The 21,048-nt window shown below is 50.7% G+C and overlaps 1 pseudogene; it reads left to right on the top strand.

Annotated features, from left to right (window-relative positions):
* Window positions 1-685: 685 nt before the first annotated feature.
* Window positions 686-4,121, top strand: LOC119823640 (annotated as a pseudogene).
* The last annotated feature ends 16,927 nt before the right edge of the window (window positions 4,122-21,048 follow it).

Here is a 21,048-nt window from a genome sequence, read left to right as displayed (position 1 = left end):
GTCCTGAGGCAGAGGACTGAGTCAGAGTTACACAGCTTTGTAGTGACCACAGAGCTTGGCCTCTGGACCACAGGCCAGGCAGGGCAGATAGGCCTTGATGGATGGGCTCCAGGCTACGGGGATGCTGAGAAGCATTGTGGCAAGGCTAACCAGAAACTGCCAGTAGGAGGTGTCAGTGGTTAGATACCAACATGTCACCCCAGGAGAGCCCCTCCCACAGGATTACTTTGAGCAGGAACCCAGAGGGTTGACCCACTCACCCAAAGCCACTGGGTTCAGGCCACAGCTTCAGCTGCCCTCTTTGCACACCTCCGGCCCTGTCTGCACCAGTACAAATGGAATTGTATGGATCCCCTTCCAGCCTGTCCTTTGCCTGTCTGTTCTGCTCCTAGCCATTGAAGCCATGAAGAAGGCATATCAAGAAGAGCTGAGTCCGGGAGCTGAGCAAAACACGGAGGTCTCCAGCAGGGTCCAGATGGCCTTCGAAGCAGCAACACCAGTAAGATGGCAGCAGGGTCTGGGGTGGGTCTGCCTCTGCACAAGAGCACCACTTGCCCTGATAAATGTGACTGGGGGCTTTGCTGAGGGCCCTTGGCAGAAGGGATGCATGGGGTTGTTGGTGCCCAGGTCCTGGTCCTCTGTGTCCCTTTAGTGTCTCCTAGAGCTGGGTTTGCAGTGTTACCCTTGGCCACTAGGGTGCCTCCCAGCCCCAGCACAGTTCAGGTGCCTGGGCTATGGTGGTGAGAGAGGTAGTCCCTGAACTCACCCTCTCACAGAGGAGGAAATGTTACCAGCCCACAGCCACAGAGGGCTGAGTTCAAAACCACAAGGTACCCAGAACCGACAATGCTGGGATTGTTGACTCCAGGACAAGCAGCGGCAGGAGAGCCTGCAAGGTCCATCTCTGTCCCATTCCTGCACTGGCTAGGTTGGACATGGAGGCACTGAAGAAGGAGCTGAAGGTGCTGTCTGAGAGGTACTCACAGAAGTGCCTGGAGATCGGGGCCCTGACACAGAAGGCGGAGGAGCGCGAGACACACACCTGAGGCGCTGCCAGCAAGAGGGCCAGGAGCTGCTGCGCCACAACCAGGTAGGCTGGCACCCGGGAGGCTGTGAGTAGGCAGTGGGGGGCTGGTGTCCCCACCCTGACTGACCAACCTGTCCCTTTCAGGAGCTACATGCCCACCTGTCGGAGGAGATCGACCGTCTGCGCAGCTTCAATCGCCTCACAGGGCACGGGCAACAGCTGCGGGCGCGCAATGCGAGGAGCTCCTGTGAGCTAGAGGTAGACGTCCTCCTGTCCCCATCCCCTCTCCTGCCTTGGGCCAGAGCAAACCCTGTGGAAGCTCCCTACAAGGCTGGTGTCACCTTCAGGTATCACTCAAAAATTCCTGGTCTTCCAGGCTAAGTCAGAATTCCTAGTCTTGATCTGATCCTGTCATCTACCTGCTGTGTGACATGCTCACCCTGCTTTTGTGAGTCCCAAGTGACTTAAATATAAAACGGTTATCCCAGGACTCCAGGGCAGAGGCAGGCAGGGTCTCTGTGAGTTTCAAGGCCAGCCTGGTCTACAGAGCGAGTTCCAGGATAGTGAAGGACTACATACAGAAACTCTGTCTCATGCCCCGCTTAATCCCGCATTCAAGGCCAGCCTCGTCTGTAGAGATAGTTTCAGGACAGCCAGGGATATGTAGAGAAACCCTGTCTCAAAAGACCAAAAATAATTAGAAAATAAAAAAAATCTAAGGTGGCAAGGGCAGCTAGCACTCTGCCTGCAGGGGGAGTTGAAAGGAAAAACTGAGGGATTCCAGGATCACCCAGTTTTTTTGTTCCATTTCTTAGCAAACATGTAAGGCAGTGGGCTCCCAGCCTCCTACTGCTGCGACCTTTAGCACAGCTCCTGAATGCTGGGCTGATGGTTAGAGTCCCAGGGCAGTCAGAGAAAAACAATGTCTTGAAAAACAAAACCAATAGAAACTAATGGGAGATCACCAACTCCAGTTGGAAGGGACTGATGGATCATGCGACCAAACCCGTCTCTCTGAATGTGGCCAACAGCGGGGGCTGACTGAGAAGCAAAGGACAATGGCTCTGGGCTCTGATGCCTCTGCATGGACGGGCTCTGTGGGAGCCTTCTCAGCTTGGTCGATCACCTTCCTGGACCGGGGGGGAGTTGGGAGGACCTTGGTCTTAGCATAGAGTGGGGAAACCCTGATGGCTCCTTGGCCTTGAGAGGGGAGGGAGGGGGAGGTATGGGTTGGAGGGGATGGGAGAGAAGGGGGAGAAGGAGGGTGAGGGACAGGGGGAGGAGTGAGGGGAAGGGAGGGGGGGCGGAGGAGGAAGGAGATGGAAATTTTTAAATAGAAAAAAAATAAACCATGAGGAAAAAAAGAAAAAAAAAAAAAAGAAAAACAAACCAAACCAAACACAGTACCTCATGTTGTGGGGACCCCCAATCCATAAAATTATTTTTGTTGCTACTTCATAACTATAATTTTGCTACTGTTAGGAATTGTAATGCAAACCATCTGCTACGTTGGACAATCTTAGGTGACCCCCTGTGACAGGGTCATTCAACCCTCAAAGGGGTCATGACCCACAGGTTGAGAGCCGATGATATGAGGTTTGTCTCGTGCCTAGAAGGTCTAAGCCCTTTGAGTGTTCCCTTCTGTTCAAGCTCATTATCAAGCCCTGTTACTGTCTGCATAAATCGATGGAGGAACAGAAGTTAATGACCTTCCTGAAGGTCACACAAGCTATTGGTGTTAAAAGCTGGGTACTGGAGTCAGGCAGTAGATCACCAGTCTGACGTTTAAGGCTTTCCTGCCCCGCTGAGTCTTATGTACCCTCACATGTCATAGCACGGCCCCTCAGAGTGCAGTGGGGGTGCTCCTGCGGTAGACACATGGCTACAGTTCGTAGTTGGACCACAACACAGCATGCTGTCCACCCCCTCGACCCTAGCACCCAAGCCCGGCACTGTGTCCAGTTGCCGCTGAGCTGAGTTGCAGGGAGAGTCCCACTCACAATATGCACGGGGTAAAAGTGAGGAAAAGGACAGCAGAGGCACAGGGACCTCCTGGGGCAGTAGGCTGTAGGATGCAGGGGCTCTCAGTGGGGGTGCAGGCTGCACAGGGAACCTTGAGTCACCGAGGTGCCAGGCTGCAGGGCGGTGTGGATCTGGTCACCTTGGCCGAGGGCGCTGGCTCAGCCCGGCACATGTGTCCCTAGGTGCTACTGCGAGTCAAGGAGAATGAGCTCCAGTACCTGAAAAAGGAGGTGCAGTGCCTCCGGGATGAGCTCCAGGTGATGCACAAGGTAGGCGGGGAGGGGTGCTGGGGGGGCTCCAGGTGCCTGCCCGCGCCGTCCACTCTGGGCCTTATCCTCCCCTTGGGCCTGCCACATAGGTCTCAGTATCCCATTACAGACAAGTGTGAGAAGAGAGAGGGGTGTGACTCACCCAAGGTCACACACTTTCAGGCATTCAGGGTTGTTTGACTTTATTATTATTGAACACCTGCTGGGTGCCAGGAATAAACAGAGAAGGTCACTACCCCAGCCTGCCTGTGGGTTCACTCCAAGTGTTGCTAGAAATTGGGATGCCCACCCAGTTCTGTACAGCCATTAGCCCATTCCTGCCCTCATCAAGTCATGGATGTATGTATGTATGAGCCAGCAGTGCCCTGGCTGTGCTTGGAGAATCGGCAGAGAAAAGTCACTGAAGACCAGAACCCCTGGCCACGCCCTCTGGGGCTCATCCTGCACTCATTGTTGACCATGGGCAAGGCTACACCTTCCAGGAATCCTAACTGCTACCCCCTCTAATGGGACAAGGAAGGATAATGAAGTCTCCATCACTGGGGGAACTGGCCTTCTGTGCTACCAGCAGGGGGCAAGGTGGGTGTGTGGCATGGCTCACGGAGCTGCGGCTCCAGCCCTCAGTGCTTGCTTTGGTGGCCCTAGGACAAGCGCTTCAAACCGGGAAGTACCAGATGTGTATGTGGAGCTGAACCACATCAAGACGCGCTCGGAGCGCGAGATCGAGCAGCTGAAGGCAGCACCTGCGCCTGGCCATGGCTGCCCTGCAGGAGAAGGAGGCTGTGAGAAACAGCCGTGGCTGAGTAGAGGTGGGTAGAGACCTGCAGTGCAAATGCGTGGTCACTTACATGCAGCTTAACAGGCCAGCATTTCCTTTTCCCTGGCCCATTTTCTTTCTGAGAGTGGCACATTGTGTACTGACTACAGAGGGTTGTTGTGGCCCTACGACAGTCAGAGTCTGCTTGTCATAGCCTGTGCATGTTTGTCCCCAGGTGATGTACACATGGCTGGGTCAGTGACCCCACAGCCCTGCATCTTATGCCACTGTCCATGGTCACCACCCTCATAGTCTGCCTTGCCATGGGCGATAGTGGGGACCCTGGGTGCATTCCGAGCTCCGCACTACAGCCAGTGCTGACCATAGAACCCTAGAGATGCCCTCCTCTAGAGGCTTGAAATGCTACCATGTGATAGATATTATAAGATATGCTATTATATATGACGTGTGTGATCTATGACGTGACATGACATGGCACTGTCTGCCTCTCATCTGGACCAGACAGACTTCCTAAGGCTATCAGTCAGGACCATATCCCCAGGCCGTTGTGCAGAGCAGTCTAGAAAAGCCAGTGCCCCAGCTTCAGGGCCAGCAAACCATGGCAGTTTTGCCTGTACTTTGGCTTGGCCCACACTGGCAGGCCAGAGCCTGAGGCCTGCCTTCCCAGTGCTCAGGAATCACTCTTGCCTTCCAGGTCCCTGTGGTTCAGATCAGCTGAGAACCGCTCCGGCCCAGGGACCAGCCACCCTCTTCCTCTACAGAAGTCAGAAGCCAAGCTTCTCCCACCACCGAGTCACATGTGCACTCACACCTGCCACACATTACACACACACGTGCACACACACACACGTGCACATACACATGCACACACACACGTGCACACACATACACACACACACTGCGGATCTGAGCTCGTCCCTCGCACTGGGTCTTACCTTGCACCTTCTTCAGGATTTTATATGTGAAGAGATTTTTATATAGAACTTTTGCCTTTTTTTTCTAAAACACTTTAAACTTTTTTAAAAGGCATCTCTTGGTGGCGTGTGCCTCTAGCACTGGCTCCTGTCCCCTCCAGTCCCCTGCTTGGGCCTCCTTCCTACCCTGGGCATCTTGCAAAGGCCCAAGCAGGGCCAGGGTGAGTTGCCCAGAGGGAAAAGGCCGGGAGCAGCCCTCTCTTCCTGCCCTACCTCCACTAACTACTTCTGCCCTGGCCAGGTCCACACCCTGGCCTCTGGACTGGGGAACCAGTGGACAGAGAGAGGAGCCTGTAGCTGTCTCCATAGCTCCACTCCTCTGAGGGGCGCTGGGTGTGGCCTACTAGCGCTACCCATGAAGACGTATCTCTCCTGTTCCATGAGTCACCCTAACTTAATAAAATCTTCCAGCAACTCTGGCTTTGTGGATGGCTGGGCAGGGTAGGAAGTAACAACCAGGTTCTGAATGGCTTCTGTATTCCACCTTACCTGAAGCAGGGGTCTGTGGGTTTCTGAGGATGGAGCTGAGTCCAGTTCATCCCCTGGGCCTTGGACATTTGAGTGGTTTGAGGGGCACTAAGCCAACAGCGGTAGGGGGACCAGTCTCTGCCCTGACAACAGAAACTGCTCTCTAACCCGGTTCGCTGATGGATCACCAACAGCTCATCTCAGGCTTACTTATCAGCTCATTGAGAAGCTGTGGAGCTGCAGAAAGAGAGCAGGTGCCGAGACTGTGCTGACCCACCCACCGTAACCTCCTCTCCCGAGGCTGTTTGCTGCTCCAGAAAATGGGTGTTTTCTATTATTCCCTGTACTGGGCTGGGAGTTCTACCCAGAGGTCCTCCAGCCCTGGACAGAGGTGGAGTGGGAACAGTGAATGTGACCCTCATGGTAGTCTATACCCACGGTCACTTTTCCAAGATCCGGAGGAACCACGTTGGGTTGAGTCCAGAGCCTGGGATCCCCATAGGAGACACTGGCTTGACCTGATACTGGCTCAAGAACAACTTCAGGATCAGTTTTCCCCAATGGAAAAATTCAAGAAGGATATTCCAAGCAGAACCATCAGCAGGAAGAATTGCTCTTTGAACATCCTGGTGTGTTTTGAAAAAGAAACAGCCCCCAGGGACTCTCATAGAGCGATAATTCTCAACCTGTGGGCCACAAACCCTTCTGGGTGGAGTTCGTCAAACAGCCCTCAACAGGGGTTGCACATTAGACATCCTGCATATCAAATATTTACTTATGATTCATAACAGCAGCAAAATTACAGTTACAAATAAAACAGTAGCAATAAAAATAACTTTGTGGTTGGGGTCACTACGTGAGGAGCTATAGTAAAGGGTCACCAGCATTAGAAAGATTGAGAACCATTGTCAAAGAGTATCTCTGTGTCTGTCTATATCCTTCCTTGTGATTTGGTTCAAGAAGAATCCACGGATGGCGGCAGATTCCACCGAGATGCAAGGGGGGGTCCTTGAGGTGTGATTTCTGCACGGGCTTCCTTTATTTCTATTCTCATTCTCTCTGCAGAGACCCTCGCTCCCATGTTTTCGTAGAGATGATGGCCGTCTGTGGCTGCAGAGCTCCAATCCACACACAGGGTTGAGAGCCCAAGCCCTTCTCTGCATCATCCTCACTGGCCTCCCTTGAAAGCCCTTGCTGCTGTGGTTAGGGGGGTTTTTTTTTCATAAGGTCACTAGCCTCCAACCATAGTCATGGCAAACAAAGTCTTTACTCCCCAGTCCCTAGGAATAGCTCAGAAGGACCCAACAGCACCAAGTGTTAGGTAGCCAAGACTGGGACACCAAGGATTGTCACGCTCTGCTAACAGGAGCATACTTGCACACCGTGGCAGCTTTGGGGCAGTTTATTCCGGGATAAACTCTCTTCTCCCCTCCAATTCAGTGCTTCCCTCCCTGTATAGGCACCTGGAACATCAAGGGCCAGCCCCCTGCACCACTAGACAGTGGTGTTCAAGGTCGTTCAAACCTCAGCTGCCCCTCCATGGTAGCGTTAAGTGGCTGGGAATGTGGCTTAGGTGGTAGAGTGCCATCCCAGCAAGGATGAAGCCCTGGGTTCAGTCCATAGCTCTGTGTAAGCCAGGGTGGTGGTGGTACACATCTATTAATACCGGCACTTGGGTTATGGAGGCAGGAAAATCAGAATTTCAAAGTCACCCTCAGCTATATCGCAAGCTCCAGGACAGCCTGGACTACATGTGACCCAATTTCCCATCCCCCCAAAAGAACAATTGTGGTCTATTTGTACATGATGATATAGTGTGGCAATAAACCATAACTGCTACATACAAAAATCATGGGTGAATCTTCCAGACTTAATGGTTAAGCAGAAGCCGTGAAGATCACATGCAACAAGAGTTCATTGGGGAAGAAGAGACACTGCCCAGCAGTAGGCACAGGGATCTGTGGGGTGGCAGGTGTGTTCTGACTCAGTCTGGGTAGTGTGTGACAGGATATATACCCACATAAGAGGTACCACATTGACACTTAGGTCTGTGATCTTACAATATACAAATTTTAGTAAGCTTTTAAAATATTTTTTAATTTACGTGTATGAGTGTTTTGTCTGCATGTATGTCTGTGCACCAAGTGGTGCCTGGTCCTCACAGAGGAGGGAATCGGATGCCCTGGAACTGGAGTAACAGACAGTGGATGCTGGCATTCAAACCTAGGGAGAGCAAGCTGATGCGCTGAGGCAATGTCTCCAGCCTAGTAAACTGGCTTTAAAGGAACAAACCATGGTTTTCCCAGCAGGTATCAGGTTAGCCAACATCACGTGGGAGAAGAGCTCAGCCCCCTCCGTCTTTGGACATTTGGCCTGAAGCACAGATGTCTGGCTGTTCGGATCTGGTTATGGGCCACTAAGCAGGCATCAAGTCCATTGCTATAGAACAACCTGGACCAGCCTCACTGACTCATACTGCTCCTGAAGTCATCTCAGCTTCTGGGCTTAGTTTCTTTCATCTGTTTAAATGGGGCAATATGCTCATCCCAGGAGGGTGTGGGTGTTTAAACTACTAACCTTCAGGTATCTGTGCTTTGTAACTTGACAGCTGAGAATGGCAATGTTCTGATCACTCTCCCAGCCTTTGGGCAGTCTCTTGTGCCCTTCCTCAGCTACATCAGGTGGTTAGAGTGCAGGCCACCCGAGGTTCCCCGTGGGTGGTCCATCACAGCCTCTCCCGTCATAGGTGCTCCACCTTAGCAGGATGCCTTGCTTTCACTGTGGCTCTCCCTCTACTTCCTGAATGCACAGTGGTCTCGGGACAGCGGACTACTCTGGGATGGCTGACTCCTTTAGAAAGGGGCTGTGGAATCCATGCTGCTTATGAGCAGCGTTTGGAAATGCTATGACATCACTTCTTGTCGGTCAAAAACAAATCAGGGCCAGCCACAGGCTCAAGCGTAGTAGCAGGGCCTGATCAGCAGACGGTGGCTCTTCAGGCCAGCTTCTCTTCCCAGCCTCCCTGTTCCTGAGATGGGATCCTCTATAGGGTCCTCTCGGGGTCTGCCCTCAGCTCCTCTGTTTGTGTTTGACCTTGGCCACTTGTCGTTGGCTTCTCAGCTACTGACCAGTCTCCAGCCCGTTTCCAGAAACTCAGATGGTGAACCTCCATCCCAAGGTTGACACGGAGTGGATCTTCCATCTAATCTGTGCCTTCTTAGCTCCTCCTTGTCCTGGGAACAGCTTCTGGATGAGGCCTGAGGAACCAGCCACTCATCCTGGGACTGCCTTGGCTATGTAAGGAGGTTGGAAGTTGGAGGCAGGCAGCACTTCCAAGAAGACACAATCAGCCAGACCCAGATGGGGAGATCAGGGGGAGCTTCCTGGAGGAAGAGGTGCTGGAGCTGAGCAGGCATTAGCCAGGCCAGGGGTTGGAAATGTGGTTGGGTCTGCCTCTGAGTCTAGAGAGATTCTCATTTCAGGAATTGCTGCTGCTATACAGCCTGAGCTCAGTCTGCAGAGGGGAGGGGCAGCAGACTGCAGCGGGGAGAGTGGGGCCCGTTGTCCTGAAGGGACTATAGGACTTGGGGGAGCTTCTGGGGTGCAAAACTTCCTTGCTCGGACAGAGCCGGAACACTGTTAAGCTACTTAAGATCCTAGCCAAGGAGGCGGGGGCAGAGAGAGGTGCCAGGTACAGTAGATCCCAGGGGCAGTCAAGGGCACAGGGAAGTGGGACACACGGGCGCCCCTGCCGTGGGGAACAGGTGGCCAGCAGTGCTGGGACCAAAGGCCACAGAGGATGCTGGACTTCCCAGGGGCCTGTGAGGTGGGGAAGGAGGGTTGTTGATAACTTAGTAGTACTACTCTGATCCCGCCTGTCCTCAGTGTCCCCCGGTTCCCCACACTCTCATTGATTCCTGGATGGTTCTTGCCAAGCCCCACCCCCTCCTTGTGTGGACACTTCCTATTACCAGAGGCTAGGCTTCCCTCTCCGTGTTTCACGGGAGCACTCCAGTCCTCTCCCCTACCAAGGAGACTCCGTGACCCCACTCTTGGCTCTGGGGACCTGCAGGGGAAGGAAGAATGTGCACTTGGGTTGGCAGAAATGAAGTGTGGTGTTTTGTTTTTTGTTTTTTGTTTTTTTTTGTTTTTTTTCAAGACAGAGTTTCTCTGTGTAATACCCTTAGCTGTCCTGGGAACTAGCTCTGTAGACAAAGCTGGCCTCAAAGTCACAAAATGAAGATGTTCTAAAGAGACGCTTGTGGCTCCTAATTTGACTCTCAGACTGTTGAAACCACAGACCCCAGAGAAATGGGGACTTCCCCAGGAATCTCATGCTAGGAGGAGGAAGGCACAACAGGGGGGATTTTCAACTCTAACGTCTTGCCAGAGCTGCTTACAGAAGGAAGGTCAGGACAGTTTATGGGTGGAGGGGACCACCCTAGAGCCCGCTTACAGAAGGGAGGGTAGACAGCTAGGGGGCAACCCCAAGAACTGCCTAAATATAAAATCCTTGGCCCTCTATATCAACTTATCTCACTTCAGTACCCAGAAAACTGGGTCTGCTCCTCTTTCCCATCAAGGCCACATTAAACAAATCTTTTTCTGTTTTCACTAATCATTAGCTCTTTTAATTGTCTTATGAAGATGGGTGTCTGATGAACCCAGCCTAGGGCACAGACTGTGACCGCCGCCAAAGTTCAGTAGCAATATTCCCTCAGGAGGCAGGTTCCCACTCCTCCGGGCATATTACTACCCTTCAGTCTCTCCCCTCACCCAGCACAGAGGCTGTGGGAGGTCTGAGAAACAAGTTGTTTCTCCATCTTGTTCCCAGCTCTGCAACCCTGGGCAAGTTATATACAGCTTCTCTGAACCTGTTTCCTCAACTGTACGATAGTGGCCATCTTGCTAAGTGTTGCGAAGGCGAAGACAGCTAATGACAGGCAGGACCTGCTGAGGAGGAGTGCCTGGTGCCTCATAAAACACAAGGCAAGCAATGAGTTGTTCTGACTGAGGTGGCTAGCTGGCTCATCACACCAGTAGTCAAGCCCCAGGTCAGCTTTAAAGCCAAGCCGCCTCGGAGACTCCAGACCCGCCCTTCCATCCGGGCAGATCCCCATGAATCACTCTTCAGGGATTCCTGGGGCTCCACTAACGTTGGTGCCAACCAATCTGCACGAAGGCACATTAGGCACAAAGCCAAATGGTCCCTAGTTGTGATGACTGAACTTGGGTGGCTTCGAGTTTACAGTGCTGACGTGGCTCACGCTCCAGTGGGTAAAAGCTGTGAATTCAGATCTCTGTCCGGGCAGGATGACTGTGACTGGCCTCTCTGCTAGGAAAGCACAATCCTCAGTCAGCCTCCGGTCATGAGGGCGCCCTGACAGGGAAGTGGGGCGAGTTTGTTTATGTACCGGCGGCGGCGCATACATGCCATTGTTGCGTGGCGTTGCGTGGTGTGCGTGTAGATTAGAGGACAAGTTTATGGGAGTTGGTTCTCTCCTCCTGCTGTGGGTTCCTGGAACTGTCAGGGCTTGTGTGGGCAAGGTGCTTCCCAGCACCACTGGATTTTCAAAGCAATGATTTCCGTGCTGTTTCTTCTCACAAAGCCCTGCCCTGCCCTCCATCATACTTTGGCTGACTCGTGGCACAGGAGCCCCTTGCCTGCCTTCACTCCCTGCCAGCCTGGACCCCAACAGGTAGACGCATGCAGCTCCTCAACTCACCGGGGCCCCAGCCAGTGCCCTGCCTGCCCCAACTGCTCTCCCCCCCCCCCCTTCCCTCTCCTCCCTACTCCATGCCTGTTCCAATGGTAGATCCTGTCCGTGCAACCTCTAGGCTCAAGCTCACTACCACCTGCCATCTATAGGAAGCCCCCCCCCCAAGCTAGAGGGGCCCAGAGTTAGACACCTGCCTGTGAAGTGGGAGTCCCACAGAAGAGGATCCCTTCCACCTTGACTAAAGGTCAGAGAGTTCAGGCCTATTGCTCCTTCAGGTCATTGACAAGAGGTTTTGACTTAAGGTGTGGCTACTAACAGGATATCTTGATCTAGGGTGTGGTTACTTAGTGTTTTGGTATTAAAAAGGTAATCACTTTATTGTTCTTTGTACTGTGGTTTAAAAAAAAAGCCTTTTGCAGCCAGGCGGTGGGTGGCGCGTGCCTTTAATCCCAGCACTTGGGAGGCAGAGGCAGGCAGATCTCTGTGAGTTTGAGGCTCGCCTGGTCTGCAAGAGCTAGTTCCAGGACAGGTACCAAAACTACACAGAAAGAAACCTGTTTCAAAAGACAAAAAAAAAGTCTTTTGCTTTCTTCCCTTCTTTTGGATTGGGGTATTTAAAGATCATAAGAAATAAGCTGGGGTGGTGGTGGCACGTGCCTTTAATCCCAGCACTCAGGAGGCAGAGGCAGGCGGATCTCTGTGAGTTCGAGGCCAGCCTGGTCTACGTAGAGCTATGTAGTTCCAGGAAAGGCTCCAAAGCTACAGGGAGACCCTGTCTCAAAAAACGAAAACAAAGAAAGAAAAAAAGAAAAAAAAAGAAAGAAAGAAAGAAAAGAAAAAAGAAAGAAAGAAAAAGAAAGAAAGAAAGAAAGAAGAAAGAAAGAAAGAAAGAAAGAAAGGCAGATTCAGTGTTCACTGACTTGCCCTCCCAATTCTATTCTGTGTCTTTTCCTTTCATATCTCTGTTTCTTCTGCCTGAAATTTCTAATCCACACGCGCCCTACCCTGGAACATGTGAACCGTCGAGGCTGGAACCCGACACTCCGGTCCCCACTGTCCCTCCGCGTGGCATGTTCCTTCCGTGTACTCCTCCCAGGCAGCCAGCTCCATTCACTTTGCTAATTAACCAGCACCTGAGGTCTCAGCTGGGCATTTGTTGATTGACTGACAGATCGACTGGAAATGAATGATCGAGCCAAGCACCCTGTAAGCAGATCACAGGCATAGCCTCAGCCTCATGCCAAGCAGCAGGAGACTGTTTCTCCCCATACCCCGACCCCAACCCCGGGAATCCCAGAAGCTAACCTGAAGGGCTGCAGGCTAATCGCAGTTTTCTGGACATAAAAGGGCCTAGCTGTAACTGTGACTCATTTCAGCTGTCCTGGCTTCCCATGTGGGCCTAACAAGGGCTGGTGAGTTCAGAGGGCCCTGGGAGGGAGGGGTTTCACTTTGATGGCATCCACCCCAAGCAAACTTCATAGGCAGCAATCTCTCCTAAACGCTCGCCATACGCCTTCCGTGCCTCAGCTTTCTCATTTTACAGAGGAGGAGCCGTGATCAGAGAACAGTCGTGACTCACCCGAGGACAATGAGGGGCATAGCAACTCCACACCTCAGCCGCCACGGCTCCCAGATCCTGTCCTGCTTGGACGATTCCTGGAGCTGGCCATGGACAGAAGCAGGCCCTGTAAGAAGCAATTCGCAGCCATCGGACACTCTGACCCCTAGCAAGCCTGTGAGTGAGGGGCACACTCGGCCCGTTTTGCAGGAGAGGGGCCAGGGCTCACCTGGTCACAGGGCCTGTCTGTCTCACAGTCCAGGTGATCTCCAGGACTGACAAGGGTTTTTCATTGGAAACCAGGACCCTCGGGTCCCCCCAACTTGGGAGGAGCGCATGGGGGGAGGTTTGGGGTACTTCTTGCTTCCCAAGGTGCATTTCCTCTCAAAGGGCTAGGAAGGTTGGGGTCCTCTAGAAGAGCATGAGGGGGCACCAGGTGCCACGTAACTGCTGGCCCTGGCAGGGTGGTGTCACCACATACATCATGGCAACACCAGCCATTATGTGCATGTGTGTGTGTGAGTGTGAGCGCACATTCACGTGCGCCTATCACATATTTCTCAGATTTTTAAATATTTATTTGTAAGAGAAGGGTGGGTTGTGGCATATAGGCCTGTTCTATGTCCCCCTTAAAGTTGCTCCAGCATAAGGATGGCACAGCTGTGAGACATGTCCTGTACCCTGCCCTCACCCCGCAGGGGTGAAAGGAGAGATGATAACAAGATAAAAACTGGAGAGCTGATGGTGGCACCCACTTACCCAGAAGAACCAGGGCAGGCTGCCTGGCAACAGTGACACCCAGTCTCTTCACAGACAAAACCAGAGATGAAGAGAGGGAGGTTGCCTACAAGAAGGGGTAACAAGACAAGTCACGAGTGAGGTGCTGGGAGACCCTTGCTGGACACACCCCTGCCCACATCCCAGGAACAGGGTGGTAGCGACATCCTGCTTATACCTGCCCCGTCCTATGCTCACCTGCTCATGTGTGACCATGACCATACCTCCAGGGGGACTTTGGCTGCCTCATGACCCCAGGTAAAAAGCCCCACCTCTCTGGGATTGGCTCTGCAGGGTACAGCATGCCATCTGTACAGGGGTGTGGCATACCTGAGACAGTACCTCTAAAGTACTGAGGGTGGCAGCATAGAGTCTGGCTGCCTGTCAGGTAAACACAGTCCCTGTCCAAGAGTCAGAAATGCCATCAGTGAAGACCATTAAAGAAAAAAAAAAGCTCCTCTTCTGTCTCAGGTCTCAGGTCATCCAGGATGTGCTGATCTGCCCATAAGCTCTAGACTCCTTATTGGATACATATTACCAACATATATATATATAATATATATAATATATATATATTATATATATAGTTTTGTTTTTTTCACGACAGGGTTCTCTCTGTGTTTCTTTGGCTGTCCTGGAACTCACTCTGTAGACCAGGCTGGTCTCGAACTCACAGAGCTCTGCCTGCCCCCTGCCTCCCGCGTGCTGGGATTAAAGGTGTGCACCACCACACCCGGTGTATATTTCTATTTTAAAACCCAAATACACTTAGACCTCATGAAAACTGTATCTATAAGGTACCATTAATATCCATAATGATTAATTCATAATAATTAATTATCCATAATAATTAATTAGCCAGCACAGAAAGCTGGCTACTAGTCTCCTAGCTCAAATATCGGGGCTGAGATTTGAATGGAAACGGCGTGACTTTGGCACAGGAAGTTCATTCCTACATTCAGACTATATACAGGAGAGCAGGTGGACCCAGAGAGATTGAGTCAACTGCCTCAGACCTCACAGCAAATACGGAGTGCCTTCCACAGCCCTGTGTTACATCCCCAGGTTCACTCTGATGCCTTCAAGGCCAGCAGGGAAAGTGCCCTGGATGCTCGCAAAGAAGCTCAAGCGAACTGTGTTCATCCCTCTCCTCCTGGGAGCAGCTCTGCTCTGCGCCTCACCCCCACATTCCCCACCCCCTCAACCAGCACCAAGTACCCATGGGTCAGTGACAGGGATGTGACACCAGCTGCATTGGGGGCACAAGTGGGCAAGGCTTTGGACAGCTAGCAGCCAGGCCCTCACCACTCCCGAGCTGTGGCACGATACTAATAGTTTATTATTTACTTTTTCGATTTATTTTTCTTTCTTTCTTATTTTTTTAAAATATTTATTACTTATTGTGTACACAACATTCTGTCTGCATATATGCCTGCAGGTCAGAAGAGGGCGCCAGAAGAGGGCACCAGACCTCATTACAGATGGTTGTGAGCTACCATGTGGTTGCTGGGAATTGAACTCAGGACCTTTGGAAGAGCAGGCAATGTTCTTAGCATGCTGAGCCATCTCTCCAGACCCTCTTTTTCTTTCAAGATTCATAGTTTCTCCCCTCTTTTTCTTTTCAAGATACATAGTTTCTCTGTGTAGTCCTGGCTGTCCAGAACTTACTCTGTAGACCAATCTTGCCTAGAACTCAGAGATCCGCCTGCCTCTGCCTCCTAGGTGCTGGGATTAAAGGTGTGTGCCACCACCATCCAGCTACGTTTTCAATTTTAAAAATTATTTGTGTGTGTGTGTGTGTGTGTGTGTGTGCGCGCGCGCGCATGCTCACACACCTGAATGTCTTTAAGCTCACCACCTGCATGCATTGCCTTTGGAGGCCTGAAGAGGGAATCAGATGTCCCAGAACTGAAGTTAACAGGCAGTTGTGAGCTGCATGAAGTGGGTGTTGGGGACCAAACTCCGGGTGGCAAGAGCAGCGAATGCTCCTAATTGCTGAGCCATGTCTCTGGCACCTAGATTTCAGAATTCTAACACAAATAGCCCAGAATCCTTCAAGTCCACTATTCTGTTCTTCTGAATTCTTTTACTCTGGCAGCCTCTGTTTCATTCCCAAAGCTGGGTCTAGGAAGACCATGGTTCCTCCCTAACAGCCAGAGGAGAGTAAAATGTTAGGGGGCGGGTGTCACAACACTGCTCTCAGACAGACGGGATCTGAGTGCTTTGGCTTTGGCAGCTTTTCCTGGAAGCTATGTTTTGCTTTGTGGTTTGCTGAGGTCTGGCTATCCCCTCTACCCCAGGAACCCCCTCCTCATCTCCCCCAATGGGCAGGCTGCTTTTGCTCACTCAAGGGCACCAAGGCAAGCTCAAAGAAAGTTAGTGCCCGTGCCAAATGTTACAGCTTTCTGAAAGGGGAAGAAAAGTCTTTGCAGCCCACAACCCAGCCCTGGGTACCTAGCAGGAAGGCCTGTAACCAATGGCAGATACAGGGCAAGAGCAGGAGCATCAGGGCTTCCAGGGCTCCTGTGGGTGCCTGAGCACCCAGAGCTGGAAAAGAGAGACATACAGAGAGCTCAGGAGGATGAAAGAGCCTGGAGCTGGGTAGGGGAACCTCAGGCAAAGTCACAGGCAGTACCATGGTCCTTGTCACAAGCTAGATTCATCCGGGAAGAGGATCTTCAGTTGAGAAATCTTGATTAACAGCTGATTCGGGAGAGCCCAGCCCACTGTTCATGCTGTCAGTTCATGGGCAGGTGGGTCTGGGTTATATAAGCAAGCAAGCTGGCAAGTCACGGAGAACAAAGCATAAGCAGGCTTCCTCTATGGCCTCTGCTTCAGCCTCTAGCTACAGGTTCCTGCTTTGAGTTTCTGTTTTGACTTCCCTGCTGTGGAGTATTAGTTGAGGATGTGTTATATTAATTTATGCTGTGGAGCATTTGTTAATGATGCACAGATTTGTTTAACTCTGTGAAGCTGTGTACTTTGACTGGCCTAAAACACCTGATTGGTCTAATAAAGAGCTGAACAACCAATAGTTAGGCAGGAGAGAGAGAGATAGGCGGGGCTATTTCTAAATTCCCTTTGCTGGCTGGCAGGCAGACAGAATAAATAAGAGAAGAGAGAGCGGCACAAGAGGAGAGAGGACACCAGGGGTTAGCCACTTACCTACATAGCGAGTCACAGAGTAAGAAGTAAAGAAAGACATATAGAATAAAGATAAAAGCCCACAGGCAGCCAGGCGGTGGTGGTGCACACCTTTAATCCCAGCACTCAAGAGGCAGAGGCAGGCAGATCTCTGAGATCGAGGCCAGCCTGGTCTACAAGAGCTGGTTCCAGGAAAGGCTCTAGAAACTACAGGGAAACCCTGTCTCGAAAAACCAAAAAGAAAAAGAAAAAAGAAAAAAGAAAAAGAAAAGCTGGCTAGAAACAAGCCAAACTAAGAAAGAATAAGTCTCAGTGTATTTATGTGGGAGCTGGATGGCAGACCCCCAAAGAGAAAAGAGTAAGATTAAAAACAACCACAACAAAACAACTACATTCCCTTCATGATGGAATATAAACTGTAAGCTGAAATAAACCTTTCCCTCCCCGAGCTGTGTTTTTTTCATGGTGTTTTATCACAGAAACAGAAACCAACATAGGACAGATGCCAACAGAACAAAACAAGCCAGGCAGTGGCGGTGCACGCCTCTAATCCCAGTATTTAGGAGACAGAAATAGGCATTGTAGGCCAGCCTGGACTACAGAGTGAGTTCCAGGATAGCCAGGGCTACACAGAGAAACATTGTTTCAAAAACAAACAAACAAAAAAAAAAGGCAAATGCTAGTTAATTGCCAATACCTTCCAGGGCCAGGGTGGATTGACTGCCTCTTCAAACCCAGGGCTGGATTAGGGCTAAACAGAAGAGGCTAATATGTTTGCCATAAGGATGGATAAAGAATTATGCTGGAGAGGATGTGGGGGAAAAGGGAACACTTCTGCATTGCTGGTGGGAGTGCAAGCTGGTACAGCCCCTTTGGATATCAGTATGGTGATTTCTCAGAAAATTCGGAAACAACCTTCCTCAAGACCTAGCAATAACACTTTTGGGGTACATATCCAAAGGATGTTCAATTGTGCCACAAGGACATGTGCTCAACTATGTTCATAGCAGCTTTGTTTGTCATAGCCAGAACCTCGGAACAACCTAAATGCCCCTCGACCAAAGAATGGATAAGGAAAACGTGGTACATTTATACCATGGAGTACTACACAGCAGAAAAAAATAATGACATCTTGAAATTAGCAGGCAAATGGAGGGAGCAGGGAAAAATGTAGAGCTCAATAAAAATCAATAAAAATAAATACTAAAAAAAGAGTGGATTAAGAACTCCAAGAGAATGGTCTGCAGAAGTTCCCAGTCCAGAGGTTCAGGAGGTGTTGCTCTCAGGATAGGGGAGAGCAGGAGCAGGGATAGTGGCATTTAGGGCTGGACTTGGGATAGCCTTTTTGAGCTGGTAAGGACCCAGTGGTCCTGTTGTGGGCTCGAGTGAGCCTGGCCATCAGATTTACTCTAGCATTGAACACTTTTCTCTAACTGACCCTGTAAAGTCTCAGAACTATGAAGAGCTGCATGAGTAGATGGCATAATATCTATCTGGCACCTGGATTCACCAGCCTCCAGAGTTCTGCCATCTACCCCTTTCTCTGTGTCTCTGTGGACACACCTATGTCTACATGTGCCACTGGCCCTCAGAATCCTTGGGGAACAGAACATCCCTCAAGGAATCACCATTCAAGAATGCGAACCCCCATACGCGATGGTTGTTGATTTGCACAATTAACTGTGCACAGCCTTCAGAACACCTTCAGTCATCTCTGTATGGACTCTAGCCATTCGCTGTGATTACCATGTAAATACTGTATGCGCAGCTGCTACACTGTCTCAGACCCAACCTGGAAAGGCCTGGGCTTGTCCAGCACAGGTAAAACCTGGGGATGGACCCCAGGACCTTGCTAATGCTGGGGGCTCCACCACTAAGCCACACCCCCAGCCCTTTCACTTTTTTTGTTTAACTATGTATTTATTGATGGTGTGTGTGTGTGTGTGTGTGTGTGTGTGTGTGTGTGTGTGTACGAGAATGCAGGCACAGATATTCCAGGGCATCAGTTGGAGGTCAGAAGGCAACTTTTAGGAGTTGGTTTTCTTTTCTTCCACCAAGGGTTCTGAGGATCAAAGACAGGCTGTAGATTTGCATATCAAGCATTTTCATCTCATCAACGACGCCCCCTCTTCCCCCCCCACAGTCTTTTTTCTGAAAGAATTTTTTTCTGAATATTTGAGTGGCAGGTGATCGAATCTATGTACTCAGCCATGGACATCTCTGAATTCATTATGCATGTCATATGCATGGTTGCAGACACCATGACTGTCTTAGATGCATCTATCTCTAATGCTGTGACAAAACATCCTGGCCAAGGCAATTTAAAAAAAATATTTATTTATTATGTATACAATATTCTGTCTGTGTGTATGCCTGCAGGCCAGAAGAGGGCACCAGGCCCCATTACAGATGGTTGTGAGCCACCATGTGGTTGCTGGGAATTGAACTCAGGACCTTTGGAAGAGCAGGCAATGCTCTTAACTGCTGAGCCATCTCTCCAGCCCCCCAAGGCAATTTTTTAAAAATTTATTTATTATTATGTATACAACATTCTGCCTCAATGTATGCCCGCACGCCAGAGGCCCACACGCCAGAGGAGGGCGCCAGATCTCAGTACAGATGGTTGTGAGCCACCATGTGGTTGGTGGGAATTGAACTCAGGACCTCCGGAAGAGCAGTCAGTGCTTTTAACCTCTGAGCCATCTCTCCAGCCCCCAAGGCAATTTTTAAAGAAACCGTTTGCCGGGAGGTGTGGCGCACACCTTTAATCCCAGCACTCAGGAGGCAGAGGTAGGTGAATCTCTGTGAGTTCGAGGCCAGCCTGGTCTACAGAGCTAGTTCCAGGACAGCTAGGGCTGTTAACACAGAGAAACCCTTGTCTTGAAAACACAATAAAAGAGAAAAAGAAAAAGAAACCAGTCCATTTGGAGTTCACAGTTCCAGAGGATTAGAGTCCTCAACCATCATGGCAGGGAGCTTGGCAACAAGTGGGCAGGCAGGATGCTCTGGAGCAGATTCACCTCGTGATTCACAAGCACGAGGCAGAGACATTGGAATGTGGCATGGGCTTTTGAAACCTCAAGCCCGCCCCCAGTGGCACACCCCTCCAATAAGGCCACACCTCTTTGTTTATTTATTCTATTTTTATTGTTTTGGTTTTACCTCTGCCTCCAGAGTTCTGGGATCAAAGTCGTGTACCACCATCACCCAGCTGCAATTTTTTGTTTTCTAAACCCAAGCGTCAATCTAGAGGCCCGTGTTACACTGGTTGTCTTTTATCTCTTTCAGTCTGGTCGCTCTGCCTGATCTCGCGTGGTCCTTCTTGACATCCAAGCAGATACAGGGTCCTTGCCTAGCATCCTGTGAAATGTGCTTCATATCCTGGTGTTCTGCTCATCATCAGTGCAGCTTGAACAAGGCCCCTCATTCCTAGCCGCAAACTGACATCTGAATGTGTAGACTGAGCATCTCCTGGTGGGATGAGGGGGGTGCTTGTCTCTTGGTCGCTGAGTCAGACTATGGCTTCTGAAAAGTTTAGTTGAGCCTGGCAGCCATGGCGCGCCTTTAATCCCAGCACTCGGGAGGCAGAGGCAGGCGGATCTATGTGAGTTTGAGGCCAGCCTGTTTCACATAGCTAGTTCCAGTCAGGGCTACAAAGTGGGACTATCTCAGAAAGAGAAAAGGGGAGGGAGGGACGGAGAGAGGGAGGTGCTAGAACATGGTCAGAAGAATGACCCATGGCAAACAATGCCTTGGGAGACTGTAGAGGGGCTCCAGGAAAAAAAGGCAGAGGGTCTTTTACCTCAGGTGCATTTGGTTCCCCGGATTTTTCTTGGGTGTGATTTTATGCCTCCTGTGTTAACCATTCACATTCAATTCATAAGACATGTTTGTTCTTGTTGGATGTCTATAGAACATAGCTATAGAACCCCGTCTGGTCAGTGGACCCTGAATCTGGATATGGCCTTCTGCCTTGCTTTCGTGCTTTCCCAGATATAATCTATAGTACGTGCCAGACAATTGTGTTTAAATTGGTTTGTCCTGAGAAAGTTCTGGGGAAGGGCAGCTTTGTTAATACTCAGCATGTGCTTCCTGACGTTTATTTACATGTTTTTCTGGCCATGTATTTCTGATCATGTTTTTCTGAACTCAAACAACCTTCCTTGGATCACTGCTTTCTTTGTTATATTTGTGTATAAAGTACCCTGAAACTGAGTGAGGCTGTCTACAGCATCAGGCTGTAGTGCCCCATTCTTTCAGGGCCTCAGATTTGGGTCCAGCAAGATCTGCATAGGTTGGCAGAAAGTTGGG

The sequence above is a fragment of the Arvicola amphibius genome, chromosome 9 (assembly GCF_903992535.2).
Source record: "Arvicola amphibius chromosome 9, mArvAmp1.2, whole genome shotgun sequence".
In the NCBI taxonomy this organism is placed as follows: Eukaryota; Metazoa; Chordata; class Mammalia; order Rodentia; family Cricetidae; genus Arvicola; species Arvicola amphibius.
This window is presented reverse-complemented; position numbering and strand designations above follow the sequence as displayed.